This window comes from Aricia agestis, chromosome 11, assembly GCF_905147365.1.
Source record: "Aricia agestis chromosome 11, ilAriAges1.1, whole genome shotgun sequence".
NCBI lineage: Eukaryota > Metazoa > Arthropoda > Insecta > Lepidoptera > Lycaenidae > Aricia > Aricia agestis.
The window spans coordinates 11,228,735-11,250,273 of NC_056416.1; the positions used below are offsets into that span (position 1 = coordinate 11,228,735).

At 35.8% G+C, this 21,539-nt stretch overlaps 1 protein-coding gene across 2 annotated transcripts in view; it reads right to left on the reverse strand.

Moving 5' to 3' along the window:
* LOC121731499 (BMP-binding endothelial regulator protein) overlaps positions 1-19,932 on the reverse strand; it is an 88,690-nt gene extending 68,758 nt beyond the window's left edge. The window contains exon 1 of one of the 2 annotated variants that reach the window (XM_042120932.1): positions 19,534-19,932. The gene's annotated coding sequence lies outside the window, so the exon portion shown is untranslated. The remainder of the gene's footprint in view (positions 1-19,533) is intronic. The other variant, XM_042120931.1, reaches the window with a different exon arrangement.
* Positions 19,933-21,539: the final 1,607 nt, after the last annotated feature.

Genomic DNA, 21,539 nt, shown 5'->3' on the forward strand with positions numbered 1-21,539 from the left:
TGCGAGTCATTTGCCGACGTCACAAAGAGATGCGTTATTGGATCGGATTAAACGGATAACTAATGTAAGCTTTATTATAAAGATTAGGTATCCAACTAGGTCACATTAGAGCAGCCTTGATTTACTTTATTATATCTATTAGTACCGACAGATTTAGGGTCAGTGCACGTGGAAACGAGGCGCGACTTGGCGATGCATAAAGCAATCAAAAAATATCAAACAACATATATAATTTTAGGGTTCCGTACCCAAAGAGTAAAAACGGGCCCTATTACGAAGACTTCGTTGTCTGTCCGTCTGTCCATCTGTCTGTCTGTCTGTCGCCAGGCTGTATCTCAAGAACCGCTATAGCTATACTTCTGAAATTTTCACAGATTAAGTATCTGTTTCCGCTATAACAACAAATACTGAAAACAAAATAAGTAATATTAATATTTAAGGGGGGCTCCTATACAACAAACCTATTTTTTTTTTGCCTATTTTGCTCGCTATCAAAAATGATAAGAGATAGGCACTTGAAATTTTCACAAAGTCCTTAAATATATATTGTGTACTTTAATAATTAATAACAATATTTAAATAAAATAAATAACTAAGGGGGGCGCTCCCATACAAAAAACACAATTTTTGGCCTATTTTTTCTCTTTAACGGTACGGAACCCTTCGTGCGCGAGTCCGACTCGCACTTGGCCGATTATTACTTGACATTTCAAGTTTGTATCTCGCTTTAATGCTACGTCACACCACATTTCGGTTCGTATAAACTGACATTTGTTTAAGACGAAACAAAGTTGTAAGTAACTCTTTTTAGGTGTAATTGATACAGTTGTTAAGTAAATGTAGCCTACATTTACTTAACAACTGTATCAAATATCAAACAGCAATATTTTTTGACATTTCAAGTTTAATGCTACGTCACACCACATTTCGTTTCGTATAAACTGACACTTGTTTAAGACGAAACAAAGTTCTAAGTAACTCCTTTTAGGTGTAATTGATACAGTTATTAAGTAAATATAGGCTCGCCTGTAATCTCTTAAACACAACAATTATCCTACCGTTGCAACCATTTATCTCTAACAAATATTGACAGAAATCTGTAATAATAACCGTCTTTATCTATGCTAATTTTGGACTGTGTCTTGCGCTGATAAGGAATTGGATATTCAATATACATACTTGTGTGGTTCTGTGACTTATAGATTTGTGGATTTCTTAATGAAATTATTCTTTAATAATTATGTCGCATACCATATTTACTGTAAAATAAAAATAAAAATTATTTTAGGCAAATTAATGGTTATCCAAAGACAAAACAGCGAAGTAATGGAGATAGGTCATTGTTAAGTCCAGACGATAGATATTTGTAACATGTAATATAAAATCTATGGACGCTTCACACCACGTCAGTCTGGCCCCGTGCTAAGTACCTAAAGGACTTGTGTTACAGGTACCAGACAACGGAAATATATTTAATACTTTTATACTATACATATATTTAAGATTTTTATTATATCATACACATATTTAATACACATCCAGACCCGGGAACATTAAAAACATTTTGTTCCGTCGGTGGGATTCGAACCCACGACCCCCGGCTAGAGGTACCAACGCGCTCACCATTGAGCCACAGAAGTCGTAAAAATAAAAAATTATTTAACTTCATCGTGCAGACTGCAGTTTTTTTTTTTTGGTATGACTATGAGTAAAAATTTTAAACTCGCGTCAGGATACGCGATCTTATATCAAAATATATTCGTTAGACGGAAGTAGAGTATAGAACCCCGCCAGACGTAAGAGAGAAGTTAGTATTTCCTCCCCTCCTTTTCGGGATTCCGTACCCAAAGGGTCAAAATGGGACCCTATTACTAAGACTTCGTTGTCTGTCTGTCTCCTGGCTGTATCTCAAGAACCGCTATAGCTAGACTTCTAAAATTTTCACAGATTGTTTGATTGATTTCTGTTGCCGCCATAACAACAAATACTAAAAACAAAATAAAATTAATATATTATAATATTTTAACCTCCCGTAAACAAACGTGATTTTTTTAGCCTTTTTTGCTCGATGTCATTAACACGGAGGCAATTTATTTTTCAAAAAGTCCTTAATTATATTATGTGTACTTTAAATTAAGGGGGCATACAAAAACACAATTATTGGCCTATTTTCGCTCTATGACGGTACGGAATCCTTCGTGCACGAGTTCGACTCATACTTGGCCAATTTTATTGCGCGTCTCCTGAAGTTAAAAAACGTTATTTTTTACAAGTATGTAACAGTAGTTAAAAACTAAAATGTAGCTTATCTGGCGACAATCACTGTTTATAGCGCATTCAGCTCGCCAGCTAATTAAATTAACAACTCTAACACTGAAACTCCATTACGGTAGGTGGTAGATCATTGACCAAGGATTTTGCTTTGCACATTTTTGCTAAATAATAAGCGAAATTTGAGTTTTTGAACAGGAATTACACATATTTGTACAACAAAACGCACTCTACTTGTAGCATACGTGTTATACGTTTGGAATTCAATTGGCTTTCTTCTTACACTACTTCACAAATGAAATTATTAAATCTACAATGTGAATTTGGCACCACAATACTTATTTGATGAATTCAAAAAAGATGATGATGATGGTATTTAAGCTGAAGAAGTACTTAAAAAATGAATCCGAGCATTACAAGCGGAATTTCGCGAACGAAGCTGAGGGCGCAGCTTGTTAATATAATTGGTAACTGTTAAAGGTGTGGCACAGGATGTGTCAAATAAGGGAGTGGCTGCTAGAATACCGCTAAGCGAACATTCGGACCCGAGTGCAACGGACATATACACAAATTGCATTTCATCCGCAATGAACCATGGGAGTGAAGAGGACGGAGGATGTTTATACAAAATATTATAGTATGAACAAAAAGAGGCCTTTTTGCACACGAATGTATCTTTATCTGAGTTTGTTTGGTTAGGATAAGTTACACTTAGATGAACATATAAATATTAGATGAAGTTGAATGGACAAAGAAATGGTCAAATAATAACAGAGCAAACTTTCTCAAATCAATGTTATAATCGTACTCTACAAATTACGTACAATACGTAGTTACAAAACCGGAATCCGATAGTAGAAATACGTAAAGTACCTTTTAATTCCAGCATCAAAAACAAAGTAGCAATAATAAAGCCCGAAGCATGCGATTACATGCAATATTAATGTAAGTACTCACGCGTTTAATTTGCGACTCTTTGAAACAAATAAAGACTAAAAACGGCGTTTATAAATATAAAGGTCATTGGAATCAGCGAGATGAACTGCGAGTCAACGTCCTCAGCGCGAAGGTGAGATATGCAGCGGAAAGTAATAAGAACAATGGTACCAGAGTGCAACGGAAAATGGTACCAAAGAACAATGGGGTAAGAAGTACCAGATGAATTATTAATAGATTTAATGAGCACGATAGCGGGGTGAGCGGCTCGACCTCGGCCGATAGAGCCCACGCAGCCTGATTGTCGCCAGCCGCAATTTTTTACATTCACCGCGACGATATAGTCCGAAACTCTAGGGTTTAAAGCTGAGAATCGCGTGCTCGATACGTTGCAACCTGTGTTGCAGCGTTTAACACGGTGAAAAGGATTGTCAATATACAGTCATGCAGCATGCTTTCGAGTTCTTTCCATAATAAATGCGAGCCGTACCAATTCATAGATCATTAATTTAAGCCGCTGTCGCGACAATAGCTCATTATAATATTTCAGTTAGTCACCCTATTGCACAACAATAAAAATGGTTAACTTTAACCCATTACATCATCCTAACGTGGCTATCGTGTAATGATAATGGGAACTCTTTATCGTCCCATAAGTGTGTCGGTATAACAATTATAGCTTTATCACTGCTCAGTTATTTCATTAGCTGGTCTGGGGCTGCTGATGATGATAAGGCTGCTGACACGAAACTGACTGTCGGCAGACGGTGAGCAAGCATTACGTAGTTCTATTTCCATACATACATTCACTTTTTCGTTCACACCTAAGCGACAATTGAAGACATGAGTGGACGAAGTGGATAACTAATAATTCGAAAACTTTAAAACGATTTGAAATGAAAAAATGTGGATTTTGGACTACGTAAAGCCAGATATATTAGCTAGATTATAGAAGTAGTAAGATACAAGGTTTGTTCAAATTATAAAGGAAGGAAATGAGTAATTGCTCTTATATTAGTGGATCAAGTCCACTCATGTCTTCAGTTATTTTAACGCTACTCTACTGAACTAGTGATTTTTTATGGACGCAGCCTAAGTACCGCGACCAGCCGCAAGCTCTTTTATTATAACCATTACCTATTTAATTCGCTTCGAAGTTTATTATTGTATAGAGTCTGCGCAGTGTTTCACAAGTTCGTAAACACAGATTGCAGCCAATCCCACTTCTGATTATGATAACAGGGTCGAGGTTTATTAAATAAAATGAATGAGCGTAATTTCTGATTCTTGCGCATTTTATGATTGGGAGCCATTCAGTGTGCTACTCTTCCATAACGAAAGTCTATTTTGATCTGGTTTTTGTGCAAAACATAACAGCAATTAAATTAAATAAAAGTAAATTAATTCGCTTTACGGTAGAGAACTATAATATAATACTTACTTACCTTAAGCATTTAAATATTATGACCGAGCTTTGCTCGGTATTCGATAAAACACGAATAAAATGACATTTTCTAAAAATGATTCCTAGCTAGATCGATTTATCGCCCCGAAACCCCATAAATACTAAATTTCATGAAAATTGTTGGAGCCGATTCCGAGATTCCTATTATATATATAGCTCTTTAAAGATATAAGATATTATTACTAGATGACGCTTGCAACTCAACAATCACACATTTTTCCGGCACAAAATGTTTCCCCTGTACTTTCGCAGTGCTCAAAGTATCTTCATACCAAATTTTTGCAAAATTAGTTCAGTGGTTTTAGCGAGAAGAGATAACAGTCAACAGACAGATAGATACACTTTCGCATTTATAATTATATTAAGTTACATGGATAATATTATTATGCAATAAATGAAAAACTCCCAAGTACGAGTACTACTCATGTGCCTGGTGCCTACAGTACCAACAGGAACACGCTGTCAATGTCCTCAAATGTCCTGGGACCAAAAAAGACATGTCAACAGGCAATTAATCGTCATTTTGCCGGTCTGCCTAATTATTTCACCATAATAAACGTTTAACTGTAGGTTGTGGCCTCTCATTAACCTCCTGACTCGCGGCCCGAGATAGCGATCGACTCATAATAGACCTATTGATAAAACGTAATTGTGACTTCGATTGTCAACGCTCTACGCCCTGCAGTATCCATACAAATATTATTTATGTATGCGAAAGTTTGTAATTTTGTATGTTTGTTAATTCTTCCCGTCTAAAAGGTTAAAGTTATTTTTTTTTTATGAAATAAGGTGGCAAACGAGCAAACGGGTCACCTGATGGAAAGCAACTTCCGTCGCCCATGGACACTCGCAGCATCAGAAGAGCTGCAAGTACGTTGCCGGCCTTTTAAGAGGGAATAGGGTAATAGAGGAGGGTAGGGAAGGGAAGGGAAGGGAATAGTTGAGGGTAGGGAAGGGAATAGGGTAGGGGTTAGGGGATTGGGCCTCTGGTAAACTCACTCACTCGGCAAAACACAGCGCAAGCGCTGTTTCACGCCGGTTTTCTGTGAGAACGTGGTATTTATCCGGTCGAGCCGGCCCATTCGTGCCGAAGCATGGCTCTCCCACGTATAAAATTTTATTATTTGGTTGTTTGGTATGGAGTTAGCTGACATTCTGGATTCACACAATATGTGCTAAAACATCTTATCGGAAATAATGCAGCACCGCGGTAGTCCCGCGGTGCTACATTCATAATATTATATTGTATATTCTAGTAGGTACTATCAGAGAAGTTGATTCCTATGCAAATCGGGGACCTAAGTAGTTTGGTTGCGTTACGTTAAACCCAGCTGACAGATCACAATTAACATTGAATTGACATATTCGACCAAATAACGTTGGTCTGTCAATTGCATAGGAATCAACTTCCTCGATGGTACATAATATGTAGAGACTTATCTTGAGAAAAGTAATTAAGTGACCGGGCGTAAATGTAGCTTTATGCCCAATTTTTTTATTGTATCTTACTACTGTATCATCTCATTTTACTCAATTCTATTTTATAAGAGAGGCAGAATAACTGATAAGTAATCAATTTCTAAAAAGCTATTAAAAACTGTAAAGTTTTGAGAAATAAAAGTAAAGTTAAGAAAAGTCATAAATAGTAAGAATTTTTGAGAAATAACTAGAAGCTTAGCTATCTATTTTAGAATAGAAACCGCGATAGAGACTTAAGCCAATGAACTGGTTCCAGCTTCCAAAGTCTTCTACTTATCTTCACTGTGATAAGTATTTAAGAGTATTACCGACAATTACATACACATTACACACAACTGCACTTCATACAACGTCAATTATGTGCGGTAATATGTAATTAAGGTAGAAATCTAATAATCACAAGTCTAAGAAACAATGCACAAGCTGTCGTATGTAGAGTACTACAAGGCTTTTTTGCTACGTGGCCAAAATAGAAAATATTCCATGTGATACATCATAATATAAAGATGAATTCGTAAAATATAAGGTTTTTTTTAAAGGACGCTTCACACCACGTCAGTCTGGCCCCGTGCTAAGTACCTGAAGGACTTGTGTTACACATCCATGACGCAGGAACTTTGAAAACTTTTTGTTCCGTCGGCGGGATTCGAACCCACGGCCCTCGGCTTGAGCTTCCAACAGCCCACCAACTGAGCCACAGAGGTAGTAAAATTTTGCCACTAAAAGGAAAACCTTAAATCTAATTTTAATCCTCAAAACCACTAGAAAGAAAATTCCATAAAATTATTTTCCTTCCTTCAAAATGTTCAAGGTATATCAATGTACATAACAGTATATTCCTAAAGGAAAACCACAAAAAATACAATCAATTCATTCATATAAGTTTCCTTGTTACACTGAAAAACGTTAATTTCCTTATTATCCTACTTAATATTATAAAGTCGAAAGTTTGTTTGGATGTATGGATGTGTGGATGTGTGGATGTGTGGATGTATGGATGTTTGTTACTCTTTCACGCAAAAACTACTGAACGGATTTTAATGAAACTTTACAATAATATAGCTTATACATCAGAATAACACATAGGCTACAATTTTAACCGACTTTCAAAATGGGGGAGGTGTTATGTTCGTTTTCTTATATTCAACGATTACTCAGCTGTTTGTTAACCGATTTTCAAAATTTTTCTTTTGGTATATAGGGTATCATCCCAATTTGGTATTATATTCACAAAAGTGGTGATCTGATGAAGGATCCATAAGTAATCGAGGAACCTCCTCAAACTTATAGGGAAACATGTGGTGACTTCGGTTTCGTGAGAAGTATTCTAAGCATATGCTACCAACAAGTAAGATTTTGCACCGAGATATACCTGGTATACCGTGGTTCGGAAGGTGCTGAGAGAACTCCTGATTCTTTATAGATACAAGTTTGGGAGTTTCGGCGTTGTTTTAAGAACAGAAAGCATATGCTACTATGCAAATTACATTCATCATCATCATCATCATCATCATCATCATCACTACCATATTATACCATTTCATAGTCTTTTAGATCGAGACTCGAGTTTGTCAAGCGATAATTAAAAAAATCTATACCTACCTAATATTATAAACCTGAAGAGTATGTTTGCCTGAACGCGTCAATCTCAGGAACTACAGGTCCGATTTAAAAACGTATCTCAGTGTTAGATAGATCATTTATCGAGTAAGACTATAGGCTACATTATATTATCACGCTAAGACTAATACGACCGAAGAAACTCAGGAAAATGTGGGAAAAACGGGGGAAATATTTTTATGAGAAAATGTACGGTTTCTGTAAAATTCCTAATTTACGCGGGCGAAGCCGCGCGGGACATCTAGTAACAATATAGTTTCATACCTTCACAAAGAAAAACTTCAGAAATACGTACATTCTTTAAATTCTATACTTGTAGAGAAATTACTAGAATAGCTAGCACCTATATTATATATACATATTATAAAACAAAGTCGCTTTTTTTCCCTCATGTCCCTTTGTTCCCTTTAGCGTGATAAAATATAGCCTATAGCCTTCCTCAATAAATGGGCTATCTAACACTGAAAGAATTTTTCAAATCGGACCAGTAGTTCCTGAGATTAGCGAGTTCAAGTTAGCCCTTTCAAATGATTTTCCCCGTTTTTTTCACATTTTCCTCTATTTCTTCGCTCCTATTAGTCTTAGCCTGATAAAATATAGCCTATAGCCTCCCTCGATAAATGGGCTATCTAATACTGAAAGAATCATCAAAATCCGTTGCGTAGTTTTAAAGATAAAATTCAATATAATTTAACACTTAGAAGGGCTATTTTAGGTCATGAATCATGATGAAAAACGGTGAATGCCTTATGCCACTATGACTGAAAAGCCTATAGCATGCCCAATCGACGGTCATGGGCAGCCATAGACGAATCATATTACTGCAATGTCCTCCCACCAGACGCAGCACCAGCATAGACGCAGCACCAGCAAATAAAAAGTTTTATTCGACGGTTGCCAACGTTTCTGTCAATATTCTGATTTTGGTCGGATTTTTAACGGTATGTGCCTGTAGCGCCCTCTGCTCAGACCTTTGCGTAACATTCAAGATAGTAATCGCTTGTAAATTGGTACTTCATTGGCATTTAATATGAAAATTATTCAATAAAAACCTACATAAAACGTATAAAAGACAATTATTAGATAAGCGTCATACGAATGGAATGATCGGAATTCGATACTGAAGAAGCAATCAAGATAGAAACAATCGATTGTATAGCTTAGATAATATAGAAATTCCTTCAGTTATTACCTAAGCGCATGTAGATAAGTCAATACACAGTGTAAATAACATATAGTAGATCCTCTTTATACCAAACTACTCGAATACCGTCCGCACTCCGCTTACAACGTTATTCCAAACTTTTGTTGTAACAGTGAGTAATGAGTAAGTAGCTGTTCCAAATGCTCGCTTAGATTGATATTGCTTCACATCAGATAAAATAACAACTTTGTCAGTTTTCTATAAAGTAACATATTGTATAACATGCTGCTTTCAGCTTTCAAGTTATTTCTAATCATTGATATTTCATCAGGACTGGCAATGTCATGTTGAAATATCAATGATTAGAAATCACTTTAAAGCGACATCTTTGAAAACATACATACTAGTATATTGAACAATAATTAAGATTAAAAATAAGACTTGCTGTGTTACACAAAATATACTACTGTGTACATATTTTGAATTGTGGCAATACGTCATAGACCGTCAATACCAACCAACCTACCAATCGATCCATTATTATCGGTCGACTCCTAAAACAATTACACAATTGAATGCCTAAATACTAAAAGGGCACATGTCCATTAAAATCAGCAAAACTTTTTTTTTTCTTTGTTGTGTTGTCAGCACTGAATTACATCTTAAATGTTAAATGGGCACTTGTTTGAGTTCATTTAGTACCACAGAAACGCCATCAACTTTTTTGTTAAGTACTAAAAGGGCACTTGTCCCGTGACATGTGCCGTTTTTACAAATATTTCTGAACGAATTGGTAGAAGTCAGTTCGTAGCAATCAATGTCATTCACACGTCATTCATTTAACGGTTTCTTTTGGCAGCGGATATTAGTACGAGGATTTAAATTTGATTGCACAGAAATGGATTTAGTCACAACAAGTGAATACATTAATGGTGTAGTAAAATACAAATTTAAGCTGCGTAAAACAAATGTGCATGAAAAGGTTGCTTTTCCTGACAAGCGAATATACAAAGATGTAGTACCAATTAATAAAAATAAAATGATTGACTTGAAAAAACTAGAACAGTACATACCACAAGAATTTTTGGAGTTTTGGACAAGAATTTACAATTGGCGTACAGTAGATTAGTTCATTTAAACATGTTTATGAGTGCAATTTAATTTTAATAAAGTTCGCAATATAATTAATGTAAAAAACCTGTTTTTTATTTAAAATTAAATTTTCAAAAAATGTTAAAAGGGCATATGTCCACCCATATTTACTAAAAGGGCACACGTCCATATTTTTTTGTGTTTTTTTCTGGGAAATCTGCTGTAACAAATAATAAGATTCTCTACCAAATGATAGCTAAATATACATATATACACATATAAAATAACTAGATTGTAAAACCTTATCAGTTACGAAATATTTAGTTTTTACCTTCTCCTGTAAAATTTTCACCAGCAAATTCATGTGTGACAAGTGCCCTTTTAGTATTTAGGCATTCAATTATACTATATTAGACGATTTAAAGTGTTTTTGTCATAATATTATATCTACGTAATTAATGATAATATTATGCCGTAATCCGGACATATACAGTATTGCAAATTACAATATTAAAACAAAGGAATTTCCAAAGCTTGGTACTTAAAGGCTTATCCGTTGGGCCAGCGCTCCCCCTACGAAGATGCCGTAATTTACCGTTTTTAGAGCCTTAAACATAATTTGAAAGCAGCAAAATTATAATAAAAATACAACAATAATCTTCAGTATAATATGAACATTCCTTTCCCCGTTATTAATTTCCTATTTTTGTTTATACTCATGCAGCTTCCAAAGTAATACCAATTTATTAAAATTCAAGCAAAGGTACTTTCAGTATCCCCCTTGTAATTTACAAATTACTTTTATTTGAAACACACGACCGCACTACCTCGTTCTATAGACCTGATCGTTTTACAAACGTGAATCTGACGTTTCACAAACGTGAATCTAACGTTTTACAAACGTCAGTTCTATGGAAAATGAAGTGTCGCGTCGTGTCGTCTCGCTTTAGTTCGGTCTTGTCGTTATAGGTAACAATCGTTGCCACCATGATTGTGAAGCTGGTAATAGCGTAACGAATAAGCTTATAAGAAATAACGTTACTAATTGCTTGTATTTGTCAATCATTGACCAAGGTAGAGGCCGCCTATAATATTATTAACTTTGAGATTTTAGTATAAGTACTATGATCACGAGTAAAGATGCAAAATGAAAGACGAAAATAAACAAAAAATATACCGGTCCTATATCACCGTTAAATTTATTAATTAAGCATATTATAATATTTTTCAAAATAATATTTACGAAAATTAATATACACTGTGGTAAGTTAGATTTTCTGCATTTTTAGTAAAAAGCTTAAGGCCTGTTTACATAAGCCACTATTGCAGTAAAAAGTTCTATCTCTTGTGGTAGGTACTTGATAAGGTTTATTACACAATTATTTATTATGCTGCAAAATGATAGCAAAGCATGATATTCACGTAGACATCAGGAATCAACATGTTTTGACGTGTTACAGTTCATTATCACCACTTATGGCACACTTTAGTTATGTAAATAGTATAAGCGCCCGCGCGTACATATGGCCGGCTTACATTATTTCAATCCAGTGATCTAAAGGCCTGTCCACATCCCCAGGTCACGACGTCATCAACGTGGAAAGTTGCGGTAGCATGGCACGGTACGTTGAAATTTACGTCAACGTAACGTGAAAATGCACGTCACGGTGCAGCAATTTTGTAATAAATATCTCACGTAATTTTTTTGTCATTGTTACAAAAAATACTACTTATATTGGTCCATTTCATTCATAATCGTAATCGTAATACGATTAAGATCATTTACTAATTCGTTCGAAAGAAAATAATTTCATTCATACTTTGACGTTATAGGTATTAGGTACTAGGTACATCTACTGACTGCCAAACAATCCAACGCCTTCAACGAAACAATTCAGTACATTCCAGTACCCTTTTCCATTTTTCTAGTTAATTATTCTAGTAGCAACCAGTGCTGGATTGGGATATTGTAAACCCGCTATTTTTATGTGGAATGATCCATAACTGCTGCTATCATATTTATGCCCCTATTAAACACTTGACCGTTATTTGAAGCATAATAATTGAGATAGGCACTTCTGTTTCCGCAGATCCTCCTTTTCTTTCCTGAATGTTGGTAGCTCTGTCATACTTGGCGCCATCATCGAGCAGGTAGTGGGAGAATTCCCGCTCGACTATGATCATTGGCAATTTGTTTTCCGCACCGCACAGTCGTGCTCAGAAGTCATTACGTATTATACCTCCTTATTATATAACTTTTTTAGTAAACTTAACTACTTCATTATCTGGCTAATATAAGTATCTATAGGCTATACTTACATAAAATACACATTTTTTTTCAAATCATTCTCGGCCCTAGAGCCTTTATTTATGCAAAAAAAACGCCCATTTTTTAACAATTACTTACCTGCTTCTTCCACTCATGTCTTCAATTATTTCTTCTAACGATTTCGCTATCGTACAATTACTTATTTTTCCAAAAATCAAAATTAGTCATGGGCTACGCCGAGCTACATTTTTTATCATAACTTTAAAATTGTATTATATTTGAATGAACTATACCGGCTCATTTATGCAATAAATTTCTAAAAACCACTCATACGTCATAAATCATAAGTTATTGTAAAACTATTGTTTATTCGATTGTTTAATATACAAAGAAGTTGTTACAATAAAACGTCATAAAGTTTAACGGTTAACAAAAACAATATTACAATGTTTACTTCACTATCCCTTACTATTACCAAAATTCCAAAAATACTTACTTTAAAGGATGAAAAACTCCAATAATTTTGCCACTTTAAGTCTTATTGTATTGGCAATTGTAGTACCTTGAATAAAAAATCTAAAGTGCCAATAAATAATGGAACTATCAACGATGAGGAAGTTTGGTCTATGTAGTTGCTAATTTATATCATTCACTAATTTGTTCGAAAGAAAATAATTTTATTCATACGTTGACGTTATAGATACATCGCTGACTGTCAAACAATCCAACGAGTTTAGAAACCCACATTCAGAAAATGTAATTATTATATCTTATTATTACGAACAACCATAGTCAACATTCTAAATGTAAACAAATAATCCACTTAAAATGCAAATGTAATAATTGTTTTGAAATAATACCCGTAGAACCTGGCATTACAAATTTTATTTCCTGTACCAAGACATTTACACAGTAAGTAAATGAATATTCATCGCATCGCAGACAGATTCGATAGATATCCTTATTCCTTACTAATAATATAAATGCGAAAGTGTGTTTGTCTGGTCTGCGCGTTCGAACGGCCAAACTGCCCTGTTACAAAAAAACGCTGCCATGTAACACGTTAACTTGCAAATAATGAGTTTAAAACTTTTTAGCTCAAAGCACGTCTTAAGGGAACGCGAAATGTAATATGGAATATTTTGGTCGAAAACTTGTCCTGAATTTTGTGGTTCCGTTTTAGGGTTCCGTTTTAAGGTTCCGTTTTAGGGTTCCATTGTCAACCAAGTTTTGTTGATTACAGAACCCTAAAACGGAACCCTAACCAGCTGATTTTTTTGCATATTGATAGGTTATTAGCTGTTATATAATTTAAGAGTAACATTGTCCTGCAAATTATAGAACAATCCATATTTTAGGACCATCAAATCAAAGTATGAAATCCTTTATATCTCTGTTAGCTACCACTTGCAAGATTTTAGCAGATAAAAATGGTTTTCGTGTTATCAAAATGAAGTAACTCACAAAAAATTAGCTTGATGGTAATAAAAAAAAATTGTTCTAGCGCTCCCTGACTATATTCCACTCGGGCTAACTTGTCGCTAGCGGTCATTGACTTCCTGTCAAAAACTTGTCATTTTCCATATAAACCGCGATTGACAATGAAGTGTCAGATATTGTTTATTGTGGTTTTATATGGAAAATGACAAGTTTTTGACAGGGAGTCAACGACCGCTAGCGACAAGCTAGCCCGAGTGGAGTATAGTACGGATTATGTGCGATAAACCAATTTCTGCGCAACGGATTTGCAAGCATCATCAAGTTTATCTTTAAAGAGGTTATAGTATCTTTGACTAATCATAGATTATGGATCACTGTCAAGAATCTGTTATCGTCAAAGGGTTTTCCAATTCAGGAGGAAATAATTATGTTCTGAGTCACGAGTCACGACTCATGATTCATAGAGTAATGTATTTTGAGTATTTTAAACGAGGTGTTTTAAAAAATATAGAATACGAGCTTTTAAGTAATATTATTATATACAAACTTTCATCCCGTATTTGAACCCCTTGGGGTTGGAATTTATCAAAATCCTTTCTTAGCGGATGCCTACGTCATAACATCTACCTGCATGCCAAATTTCAGCCCGATCCGTCCAGTGGTTTGGGCTGTGCGTTGATAGATCACTATGTCAATCAGTCAGTCACCTTTGAGTTTTATACATATAGATTATTGTCCGCAACTTCTTTCGGGCCAAAATTACGCGGATTATGACGCGTAATCGTACATTTTCTATGTGATAATAACTTTCCCTTAACTTTCCCTTGTCCTTCCTTGGTACCCTTCGAGCCTTCGATCAAATATGTCTTGATCGAAGTTGGTACCTATTTAAGTTAATCCTGCAGATATAACTGTCGAAAGTGCAATATTTGTATGTATACGTTTTTGTTAGCAAAAAATATAAAAAATTTACTACTATCCAGTATCCAGGTCTGAAAATAGACAGCGGAAGCGAGACGAATCATTAGTAATATTATGAGTAAGGGTGCGCCTAATAATTACTAAGCACGTGAGTCACCATTCGCTGAAACGGTGAAGCACCCGTCTCTTCTGAAAAATACTATCTATGAGTGATACTTCGAATTGATCCAATTCTGGTACTTGAGACCAACGTTAATGCTGCAATATGGTTTCGTTGCAGTCGGCATAATAAAACTCCAAAATCCATACTAATATTATAAATGCGAAAGTGTGTCTGTTTGTCTGTTGCCTCTTCACGCCCAAACCGATTTCGCTGAAATTCAGTATCTCTCAACTAAATTGAGTCCCGAAAACGGACATAGAATATTTTGTGTGTGTGTGTTTGTGTCATAAAGTTAATATACCTAGCGGAATAGAGAAACAAAGGCCTGAGCAAAAGAGATGTCACTATCAGTAACACTGAGACGTGTGATACATGACAGCAGCACTCTTTTTTTGACGTCCAGTCGGCACGTGCCGCACGTTGACAATTTATTCTCATAGAATTCATGTTCAATCATGCTTGCATAAGTGTATACGTACACATATTTTTACACACAGATGTATACCAATTTTGGTTTCGTTTGACAGCTCGAGATTGTTGCTCTATTCCGCTAGGTATATTAACTTTATGGTTTGTGTGGACATAGAATACGGAAAAATGTACGGTTCCCGTGCGATAAAAACATTTTGGCACAAGGAAGTTGAGGGTCATGAAGTATTCCCATAAAGTTAGAAACGTATGTTAAACGCCTTGGTTGGAACTTGGAAAGAACTCCATAAACTATGTAATAGTTTTACGTTCATAAAAAATGCATAATATTTACTGTACAGTCAGACTACTAGGTTAGTTAGATTCCACGATTGTACTCAACAGTGGTGATTTAAAATATGAACTAAGTAATATTATATTATTGTATAAATTACTGTACAATCAGACTACTGGGTTATTTAGATTGCACGATTGGACCATCGAGGAAGTTGATTCCTATGCAATTGACAGACCAACGTTATTTCGTCGAATATGTCAATTCAATGTTAATTGTGATCTGTCAGCTGGGTTTGACGTAACGCAACCAAACTACTTAGGTCCCCGATTTGCATAGGAATCAACTTCTCTGATAGTTCTAACTTACAGTGGTGGTTGAAAATATGAACCAAGAAACCTCACGACCCAAAATAGGATTTCGTTGTATCGGTATGCAATAATCTCGTTAAATATGATGCAAATGGCTTTCTTATCGCGGAAACGTCATGTATTTGTATCAGTTTGTGAAAATTATGCCCCTTATCTGTTTTAGAATGTTATCGGGCCTTAATACGAAAATTATTAAGCAATAAAATGCCAGGCCAGCATCAATAAAGACATGAATCAGTTATCGCTCACAAGTAAATCAGAAGTGTCAAAATAATATTGTTATTGTATCGGATTAGAGAATAATTTCATATTTACTGAAAGCTTTCTGAAGTGCTATTTCTACTTAACTATTTACACACAAACAATATAAAAACAGTAAGGGTGGGTTGCACCAGAAGCGTAGTTATAGTTAAGGTTATCGTCAAATATGGTGTCCATTATGGATTTTTACTAGGGATTTGACAGTTCATTTGACATTTTGTTATGATTAAAGTTATAGTTAAAGTAAGTTGGTGCAACCCACCCTAAGATTTATTGCAATAGTCTTGGATCTAAATAAATTTGAACGATAATTCTGTAATTCCTTACTATCTTTTATATAATATTTTATATATCAGTGCAACATTTATAAGTATCGGTCTAATATTTTCGTTGATTGTTTTGTACAAACAAACACTATCTGGTGTAGACGTAGCTAAAGCTAAAGTTATAATGAAACCTTAAGTATATTTTTTAAAACAGTAACATAATCCTTACACACTTACATTTTGTGACAACATACATAATACATATACGCTGCATACATATTTCATACATTTAGGTATATTCAAACACAAACACAGAACCATCTTTTTGTAGTCGGTTACAAAGGGATCGGTTACAGAGCATTCCACGTTCACCGAAGCCTCTGAGGCTCTGCTCAGGCGCAGACTCAGAGTTACTCAACGCTTTGACAGCTGAAAGTCATTGACACTAATATACATTAGCATTTGCTTGTCCCTTCTAATTTGCTAACACCATTCGTACACTCGAATAATCCAATTCGAGCGAAACGGGGAAATGTTTCATAAATAACCTCTTTTTTAAGTCGGTTAAAAAGCAGCTTAAAATAGTTTATCCCAACGAGTTTAGGTCTCACCAGAAAAATGTACCTATTCCTATATTCCTGCAGATAAAGAACCTACATAATTTGGCCAAGTTATGATAATTGATAAGGCAATGTCAGTCATGTCATACACGTGGGAGAGCCATGCTTCGGCACGAATGGGCCGGCTCGACCGGATAAATACCACGAGCTCACAGAAAACCGGCGTGAAACAGCGCTTGCGCTGTGTTTCGCCGAGTGAGTGAGTTTACCGGAGGCCCAATGCCCTACCCTATTCCCTTCCCTTCCCATCCCTACCCTCCCCTATTACCCTATTCCCTCTTAAAAGGCCGGCAACGCACCTGCAGCTCTTCTAATGCTGCGAGTGTCCAAGGAAGTTGCTTTCCATCAGGTGACCCGTTTGCTCGTTTGCCCCCTTATTTCATTTTAAAAAAATTGAGTTGACATAATCCGAACAAAAAATTACGGTCATCCACCTTTGGGATCGGAATTGGGATTTGATGAGTAACATAATTGGTTTCCAATGTAGGGTACATTTCTAAAAGAATTTGTTTCTAGCCTATTTCCAAAAACAACAATATGGACAGTGTCAATTTTGGCCAAACTGCTTAGAAACAGTTTTGGTTTCTTAATGCAAGCATCTTAATTCTTATTCCATTATGCAAATTGCACTTTTTACCAGCATCATTAACCCGATTTCGGTAAAATTGAAAATTCATCGGTTAACAAATTAATGTTGATATAATAAATTATTTCGGAATAATTTAATAATATATCACCGCAAATAACAGTACATACTTAAATGATTTTCCCGGACATGTTTGCACAAAAGTTTTATCCTCAAAACGCTATTCGAAAATGATTTGCCGAAATCTTGTATTATTATCTATTCTGTGCCGAAATCTCAAACGTTCTAAGGTTGAGAGCTACCTAAAGCCCAATTAAGTCCCTTCATATTTACAACATGACAGAAACTTAATTTTAAGAGCACTAATTAAAGATTACTTAATATTTTTATAAGTTTTAAAATTTTATAATATTCCGAATTCACTACATCATACTTCTACTGCAGGTAAAACTATTTCCAGAATCCTTTAGAATTTTATTTAACTACTTTTAAATATTTCAGTTATTCAATATAATATTATAACAATATTTTAATTCACATTCACCACAGCAACAACATAATTCTCAGTACGAATACAATCCTCATCCAACATGCAATTAAGGACACTTAACTAACCAGGCTAATAAGTTTATTTGTAATGAACATTAGCCCTTCGGTGATCTGAATTCTGCGTAATGATTTTTGATGGTGCCAAATGTGGGTCATGGAGACCTTGCAGCAACGCGACCGTTACAGTACCCTGTTGTGTGCCTTGTTAGACACTTGTGATCTTTCAACAGGTTATACTGGCACTTGGCAGCAAATAAAATAGACAAAATAATTGTTGAAACTAAAGCGTAGGTTGGGAATAAATAAATAATACTCCCCACACCGATTTCAGTGACGGTGGCTAGTTTCATTGAAACCAGGCCAGGTACGCAGGAGTAATTTTATAGTGCTCAAGTGTGTGCGCAGTACACAGGGGAAGGTTGGGAAGCTAATGATCTAAGTGATCTACTTCATTAATTTAGAATATAAAAGCATTCCACATCTCACATCGAGTATTAAAATCTAGATTTCTAGATGAACGACTAACACTGATAATAATAATTAGGACTTTTAATGAACAAATAAACTAATAACAAGCATGTAAAATATGGTTTAACGTGAATATAACATTACACACTTTTAAAGGAATAACCAATTCTTGTTAGCTTGATCTAGTTTATGGTACTTCAAATAATTTCCCTTTTAACTTAAGAAGAAAATAGTTGAGTAACAAGAACAAAAGCTTTACGCTTTAAGTTAAAAAGCACTCGCAAAATTGCAACAATAATAATTATTAAAAAGTCGAAAGCTGACTTTGAATGCTGAAAAGTTATCTTTTTCTGTGATATAAGAATACTTAAAAAGCTTGTTAAAAACTTTTTAAAGACTTCTTATTTCAGTATCAAGATGAATTAATTTAAAATCAAGTTCTTTTCAAAATTTCTAAGGCCTGAGTTTCATGAGATTGGTATTCACGTACAAATAGAATTTATTTTTGTTCCTTGGTTATAAAACTATTACAACATAATAATATTATATTACATAGTATGTAAGTAAACTTGTACTTACTGCTTCCTCAATTTTCGCAGTTTATATATCAAGGAAATATTCATTCGCGAGTTACAGAGACGTTGCGCTAGCGTCCTCGAGTGTATGTAATAATTTATCACTTACGTTTTAAGCTCATCGGTATGTTAATATTCAATATTTGTAGTATCGGTCGTTATTTAACTTGCTCCATCGAACATTAACGTTACATCAACTCCGGCGAGTATAGGTACCCTCGTAAGCGCGTACGTGTAGTTTCAACTCGTATGCAAGGAACTTTCTAATAAAATTATAGACATCTCGATCGGGACCTACGAGAGCTAAGTACGAAATAAAATTGCCATAGTTTACCTTAATTATAGATCAAAGTTTCCGTATTCCGTTAACTGATCGTTCATTAGAAACTGCACAGTAACACTCGGAAAAGCGGGAGAAAACACTCGGCGGACCGGGGATCGGAATCACACGCGAGTATTTCAATATTCGAACTTATTCGGAGCGATGTGGTTAGCGAGAGACGAGACGCGTGCACGTGTGACGGCAGCGCGGCGTCGCGGGCACTGAGCGGCCATGTCCGCCGGCCGCCGACCGTCGGCCGACTCCCCGCGCGTGCGCCGGACCCTGATAGCGGTCCGACAGCCTCTCGACAGCCTCCCGACAGACTCCCGACAGACTCCCGACAGCCTCCGGACAGACTCCCGACAGTCCACACTCCGCTGCACCGATTGCACCGAACACCACCCGGACCACACGCACTCCTCGCAATCGCTATCGAGAACGTTTGACACCGGTAAATCAATGCATCCTAGATAAGGTTGCTTGACAACTTTACGACTTCGAGTGAATGACGACTAGCAATTTCGCAAACTTTGTCAACAAGACAACGCATGGTACCGGTGACGTTGAAGGTTTTAATATTGATAACTGATAATGAAGAAGCAGACGGCGTATCGGAAATGTAAAATTTTCTATTGATAAGTTAACAGAAGCATGTAAACAAAACAATATGTAATTAAGTATGCGAAATATTTAAACAACTTGGAAAGCTAACTCTGTTCTTTTTTTTTATAAAATAAGAGGGCAAACGAGCAAACGGGTCACCTGATGGAAAGCAACTTCCGTCGCCCATGGACACTCGCAGCATCAGAGGGAATAGGGTAGGGTAGGGAAGGGAAGGGAATAGGATAGGGGATTGGGCCTCCGGTAAACTCACTCACTAGGCGAAACACAGCGCAGGCGCTGTTTCACGCCGGTTTTCTGTGAGAACGTGGTATTTCTCCGGTCGAGCCGGCCCATTCATAAAAAGTTCTCGGAAACTTAATTAAAAACTTCGAAGAATCTTTCAAAAGTAGATGTTTTCTAGCCAGTTTACATACACGTAGCTCTCGCGAAATTGTAGTTCGGAGAAATAGCGCGAGCTAACTTTTTGCGCAACTTTAGTTCCGTGACTCGCGAGTACAGTAACCGATCAAAAATATCAAAAGGTCAATCAGTAGCTTGTACATTTACAATCACGTATTATATCTACGGTTATTACTCACTGAAGTCGGACAGTGTCCATAAAAATCGACGTAAAAAACGTAAACCTTCTGCATTTTGTTGAGTCACTTCTATTTCTATGAATCACATAATATGTCACATTGTTAAAGACAAAAACTGAAGTCCGTTTAAAATTATTGCACCTCTGATAAGGGCTTTATTTTGACGACATACCGATCCCTCAGAAATTGTGGGGTAAAGAATGTAAGTACTACCATAGAAATGAATTCATAGGCAGATTAGAACTAACGCATTTTGGTCAGGTTATGACTTAATATGTTTAAAATTACTAAAGGCTAATCTGCTTGAATCAAGTTCTCTGATGGTACAAGCCGATTCTTCATTCCTCGAGTAATGTTTTTGACAAGTTAACACCTTATCAGGATTGGAATTCTCAAAGATTAGGATCGATACCATAGAGTTACATACAATATAGATCATAGCTATTTTGGGACTATGTATTAGCCAATTTGTGCAACATTTTGTAATTATTATTTTTAGTTCTTTTACACTTTTCGACTTTTTTTCTTTTTGGTTCTTACCCTTATTTTGATTTAAATGCATGCTAGATTATCTTACGTTCTCCTTATCTGCGAAGCAGATTTATTCAATACTGACTGCTGCCGCGATGTCGTCTAATACATGAACTATGAACAGTGTTGCCAGACGGCCAACTCGGTTTCTCCCCAAGTGTTCCCCGAAATCCCCCCAAAATTCGGGATTTCAAGAAAAATCCCCCCACAAATTATAAAAGAAAATTTTTGTTCATCATGAATGGGAACTTCACAAATGGATACGATGAATGTACACTATTTCTG